Source organism: Pygoscelis adeliae, unplaced genomic scaffold (assembly GCF_000699105.1).
Source record: "Pygoscelis adeliae isolate BGI_AS28 unplaced genomic scaffold, ASM69910v1 Scaffold117, whole genome shotgun sequence".
NCBI lineage: Eukaryota > Metazoa > Chordata > Aves > Sphenisciformes > Spheniscidae > Pygoscelis > Pygoscelis adeliae.
Window position 1 is genome coordinate 2,928,099 of NW_008825270.1, and position 6,033 is coordinate 2,934,131.

A 6,033-nucleotide genomic window follows, 5' to 3' on the forward strand; every position below is an offset into this window, starting at 1 on the left:
AAACACATGCTGCACTTGGATTTGCAGCATGCAAACTACTACAATTTTTTTTGAGAAGTACTTGATTTCCGGTGTTGCTGGTGATTTAAAAAAACCCAAAACTTTATATGCATGTCCTACTGAAGCCTTTCCTTGGTTTGCATGATGAGAGGATCTGGAGCTCCCCATTGTAATCACTTCTGGGAACTCTAAATGGGGAATGGCAACAAAAAGAAGAATTTTGAGATTTTACAAGAGTCTCACCTGTTAATCCATAGTAGGTAAAAGTGAAAAATCCCTGTATAAAGTACTAGAAGTTTGTAGTGCCATTTGCATTGTTTCCTTTCCTTCTTAAGGGGAATTGAATGGACCTTCCCATAAAGAGCAGTGTGCATCTCCGTGGCATGTTAAATTTACAACCTGTAGACTCAACTAGTTAATAGGCCAACTACTGTCTTGCTTTAGGTTCTGTTTAGCTTCCATTGCTACATTTGCCTGGAGTGATTTGTTGTTGAGAAATTTGGGACTTCAATCCCTGAAGCGGAAGGACAGGTTGCTGATGCCCAAGGTTTATTGAAGAAACAAGAAAGAGTGTATAGCTGTTACACAGTGTGGTGACCTGAAATGCCTGGATGACTCAGTTTCAAACTAAGACTTGTGTTTCAAAGGTGACTTGTGTTTTCAGGTTCCTGTCCTTCTTATAGAAACTATAGTCAAAAGTGTGCAATTGCATGGTGAGACACACAAATCAAAATTTGTGCTTGCTTGCTTATTTATTATGGCACTTAATGGTACCAGTTCCATCCCTTTCTCTCACCCTGGTGCTGTCTGGGTCACTTGCACCTGTAAGCTCTGCAGAGCAGGGACAATCGGCTCTTCTGTGTTTGTTCAGTGCCTCGGTGAGTTGGGTGCCCCTGCTTCACGAGTGCTGAGGCGCCTTGTGTTAGGCCCCCAGGAGTACTGGAGGGGCTGAGAGCGAGAGCCAGCTAGCCGCTGCTGTCAAGGCCCAAGTCTAAAACATAGATCCCTAAGCCCCTGCTTACTAGCACGCCAGGAGTGAGGAGGGTTACATCAATACCTGCTTCCAGAGTGGCCCAAATACACTGCTTTAACACATGCTTAAGATTTATGCACAGGATGGGGCTGAGAATGTCTGCCCCAGTGCCCCAGCCCCTCCAGTCCCGCTGGCTTTCCCTCCCATCATTGCGGCTGGTGGAGAACCAGTTATTCTGCGTGCTGTGTAACAGCTTTAACCGAGAGCACCTTGCCCAGCACACGTCTGTGCCGTGCTGTTCAGACACTTCGCTGGTGCAAGCCATTTCAGGCAGAGGAGGGAAAACTGAGTTCCTGGGTGAGTGCTAAGTAGCGTGTTGGCTCAGAGGGGTACCATGACCCCTGCAAGGGGGTGGAGTAGGTGCCTAAGAAAAAGCTCAGGATTGGGAATTCCACACGAGGTATCTTACCTCACCCCAGCTATTTGAGGTGTCTTGAGAGATTTATTGGCATGTCCAACTGATTCCTGTAGAGTTCTTCACTTAACAGGATGGACAGCATAGATCCCGTTCATAGGTATTCTGCTTTTTGCCTTCAATGTGCGCTGAGGCAGCGTCTCTTAATTTGGGGCTGTGGATTTAGGCAAAGACACACTGCAGTGCTCAGCACTGCAACAGCCAGGCCCTTTATTGAATCTGGCCTCACTGCAGTAAGTGTAAGGGTAAGAGAGGCATGAGAGGAGAATGACTGTACAGGAAGGAGAGCTGCACTTGACTTGCTAGAATGAAAAACATATTTGTAAAGGGATAAAATTAGCGCTGGGTACAAGAATGCCATTTAATGAAACAAATGACTACACCTCTTCTCAGTGGCAGGAAAAAAGTGACACATCACAGATAACCAGCAATCCCCCATCCTACTCTCTGGGTTGCTGCAGAGTAGATGGCACTGCCGGCTGGGCTGGCCAGGCTGGGGTGAGGAGTGGATCCCAGCGCTGAGGCCTCCCGGGTGCTGAGACCCCCTGGCCACACGCCTCGCTGTATGTACAGTGAGTGACTGACTTTGGTTCTCATCTGTGGGCTTGTAGTAAGAGGTGTCTTCCTCGGGTACTGGGAGAGCAGGGCAGGAGGGAGGATGTATGTGTGAGACATGGGAATGTGGTCTCACTGAGATGTGTGATCGCTCGTGAGGTACTTGTGGCAGCAAAGTCACAGAAAAACTTAATAAAAATTGAATGTCTCTTATTGGATGCTCTTTTATCCCCTATTTGTTGTATTTTATTTCTCCTCTCTGCTGTATTTTTGCGTGCTTTATGTCTCCTTTTGATGTCATCTTCTCTGTAGTTCTACATCCTTGTTTTGTGTTCATTTTTATTTACTGTTGCTTTTTTACTCATGCATGTCTTTACTACTTTAGCATTCCTAAATACTTTCTCTTTTGTCTCTCTTGTGATCTGCCATAGAGTTTGGCCACCTTCCATGCGATGGAACAACGTAGCTGAGTTGTGGGCTGACTTTGGCTTGCTTCACCACCCTGAACCAGACTGCATCTGCGGTCATCTGGAACAGACTACAGGCCTGAACTGATAAAGGATGCTGTGGAAACGTGGATCTCTGGGGCCTTGGCAAGGTATCCTCATATACATATGTGTGCGTGTTGATGTGTGAGTACATTCAAAATGCCTGTCTGTTCCACCAGCTCAGCTGACTGGGTGCTCCTTTGGGCTTTGCAGCAGCTCATGGGAAATGGGAACAGACCTGCAAAGCTCGTGGGAAGACTGGGATTAACCCTGAGAAGGGGGATATGCCTGTTGCCCAGGAATGTGATGATCGTAAGCAAGAGATCAAAACCCCCTCACTTGACCTTTGTATAATTCCTTCCCTTCCAGTGAGTCCCTTTCCCTGCCTGTGACTCATCTTCTTCTAAATGTAGACTGTAAGCCTCTCAGAGGACTGCCTTTCTCTCTGAACAGAGTAGCATAAAAAATAGCAATGCTGTTGAATAACCGGTATTATTTTTTAACACAGAAAACTTGAGGACTGCCTTGCTGTATCTGTGCTTCTCTGTCAAGGGATTTATTGGTTCCCCGAGAGAACAGCGGAGCAGGTTCTGTCCTGACCCGCAGCAAGAAGGTTGTTCAGACAAGAGGTCTCAGGAGCAGCACAACTGCAGTACAGTGGGCAGTAGATGTTATAATGAAAGATAGGTAGGCTCTGACAAAGGCCAACGAATCTTTCATAGCACCCACATACTTCCTTCCCTATTTCTGACCCATTCATAATTGGCAGCATCCCTGTGGTAACTGCAGTGTGGCTTACATGGACGTCCGGTGGGAAGTTGCCTGCTCCCTTCAGCAGGCTGCCCAACACCCGTCTCCTTTCCTCCAGCCTCTACATATGCTGTCCAGCTGCCCAGCCCACTTCTGTTCACAACACTTGGTGACCCTGGTGATCACACTGTTACCTTCCATCCCTCACTTTAGCTCTTGTTTTGCCTTTGACTTGTAGCAGATCTCTTACTAGAGCCAAACTGGTTCCTTTTCTCTCTTCAGATGCTTTTGCTGTATCCTGTCTCTTTATTGCCTGGTCCTCTGGAAGACAAAAGAGTGAGAATCAGCGGTGTGTGGTTATCCTGCAAACAGTTTGAGAACTGCTTTGACAGCCAGTGATGTGGCCACAGCAAGCGCATGCTCTAACAATTTACAATTGCGCTATGATCCCAATGAGGAGTGATGCTTGAACCTCCCTCCGATTACCTGTGTCCTTTTCTTTTGCTGTAACAATGTTGTTTCTTTCCAACACACAAGTGTTCATGCAGAAATGCCAAGATTCTCCATGCAGATTAAAGTAGGTTTGCAAATTAAGGAAAGGCTGGAATGGAACAAAAGGAAAATGAAATTATCCCAGCAGTTTTGCACTTCCTTGTAATCAAAGTCCTGTCTTTGGCAGGTGTTACGTTACACATGAATTTTCCTTGTGTAAAGACTGCAGGAGCTAGCCCTAGCAAATCACACTGTTCTAAAAATGGTGGCCAGTAAGCAATAGGTGGGCTCTCTTGGGGAAAAAACAGGAAGAAAACTTGGTGAGAGCTTGATCCTCTGCGGTGTCACCTTTCACAATTGAGTGACTGACAGACAAAAGAGAAGTGAGCTAAATCACCGGGAGGATGGATGCCTTCTGTTGTGGAATAGAACGAAATCCAGTGACATGCTCCCTCCCATTAGATCTGATACGACTGCTGTATGATAAAGATTAATTTCTAGAAATCAACCGTAAACCTATAGGTCAGCCAATAAGACAGTGACTTGACAGATTTTTAATTGCAAAGTGTATGATAGTTTCATGTCTCTAATCTGCATCACTGCAGACAGTGTATTGTTGAATCCAATGAAGTCTGAATCCCACTATGAATTTAATTGTTTTCCACAAGCAGATTATGAACAGAAACCGTTGATTGCTATTAATTATGTATCTTTGAGTGAAAAGCTATTGTGTGTGTATATATATATTTAATAACAGGAGATGTAAAAAACATTTATTTTTATTTAATAAAACAGATAAACCTATCAAAGCACATTTTCATTTAATTTCTTTGGTCTTGTTTCCCTTAGCGTAAATGAAAAATCATTAAGTGCAATCTTGTCTATCTTGGGACACACAGTTCGTTGCATCAGCTAGTTGATGTCACACAAAAGTGTCTTGTTTCTAAATAAGAGCTTTGAGGTTGCAGCAGTCTTTGTAACTGCACCCATATAGCACCATAATCTGATCGGGACCTCAAGGTACCACACTCGAGGTACTACTTACCTGTTGCGTTTAGGGTAGCACCTAACACAAGATCTCTCCGAACTCTGAAAAATGTAATCCCTGCATCGAGGAGCTCGTGCCCTATGAACAACGAGGAGGCAAAGGTTAGGGAACATGGAACGGGACAAGGAGAGGTAAATTGTAGATAGCTTGTAAATCCATCCAGTTTACAGTTGGCAGATGAGCTCCCCGGAGGCTGCGTCCAGCATCAACGTGGCACGTGGAAAGTAACGTAGAGGAGTAGATGAGGGGAACTGGCAAATGGCTGCAGCCTGGCAGCAGCGCTTTAGCAGGGGCGAGGAGGGCACGGGAAGGTGGGGGTTCCCGAAAACCGGCTGGTGGCAAAGCTGCGTGTAGAGACCCATGGACGTGAGTGCCACCAGCTTGAGTGGCTGCGGGGGGGGGCCGGGAGCCGAGGGGGGGGGCGGGAAAAGAGCAACGTAACAAAATTGGTGGACAAGGAAGATCAACTCCGTGACTGTTTTGGGTTCGGCTGGGGTTGGTGGTGGGTATCCGGGAAGGCCGAAGCAGGCTCTCCTAGGTGTCAGAGCAGCACGGAAAGAGGAGGAAGTCTGAAGCAGAGTGGTGCTTTGGTAGAGCTTGGAGATCTTCAGCAGTAGCGGCTGGATTTGGGTACGACCTGTTTTCCAAGGCAGAGGAGAGAGGAAAGGCAACGCATAAAACTGCCCTCTGTGCTGCCTGATGACTCGGATGGATGTGGGTCTCCGAAAAACATCACCTAGAGGAGGTTTCTTTCTGCTTGCAATGAGGTCATTGTCAAATAAATCGTATAAAAGGCTTGCTTTCTAGAAAAAGATTTTGACACTGCGAGTTGCAAAAGTCCACCTTTAAAAACAGCACTCTCCCCCAGCTCCGCCGCTGCTGGACTTCTCCGGCGTTTTGGTTGACCCACGCGCTGCACCGAGTCGCCCTTGATTTTCCGTCCTCCTCGGCCGTTCCCGTCCTTTCGCCCCGTTCGGGCGGTACACCCCAACCACGAGCTACTTCAGGGCTCCGGCCTCCCACAGCCTCCGCGTCCCACCTTCCCCCCGCCCCCAGGCCGGTGTCCGTGAGAAGGACAAACCCCGGGCCTGCACGGGGGGTGCGGGTGGCGCGGCCCCGGCCGCTGGCTGGCGGTGGGGCAGGAGGCAGCGGACCCTTGTGCTCTTCTCCGCCACCACGGGAAGAGCCCCCGGGGGTGTGTGTGTGTGTGTGTGTGTGTGATTTCGGAGGTGCCTCCTGCCCCCCCCCCGAG

At 47.8% G+C, this 6,033-nt stretch overlaps 1 long non-coding RNA gene across 1 annotated transcript; it reads left to right on the plus strand.

Annotated features, from left to right (window-relative positions):
• The first annotated feature begins 2,438 nt into the window (after positions 1-2,438).
• Positions 2,439-4,537, plus strand: LOC103921683. Its single transcript, XR_663859.1, has 2 exons — positions 2,439-2,601; positions 3,524-4,537. It is a non-coding gene; the product is annotated as an uncharacterized LOC103921683 (long non-coding RNA).
• Positions 4,538-6,033: the final 1,496 nt, after the last annotated feature.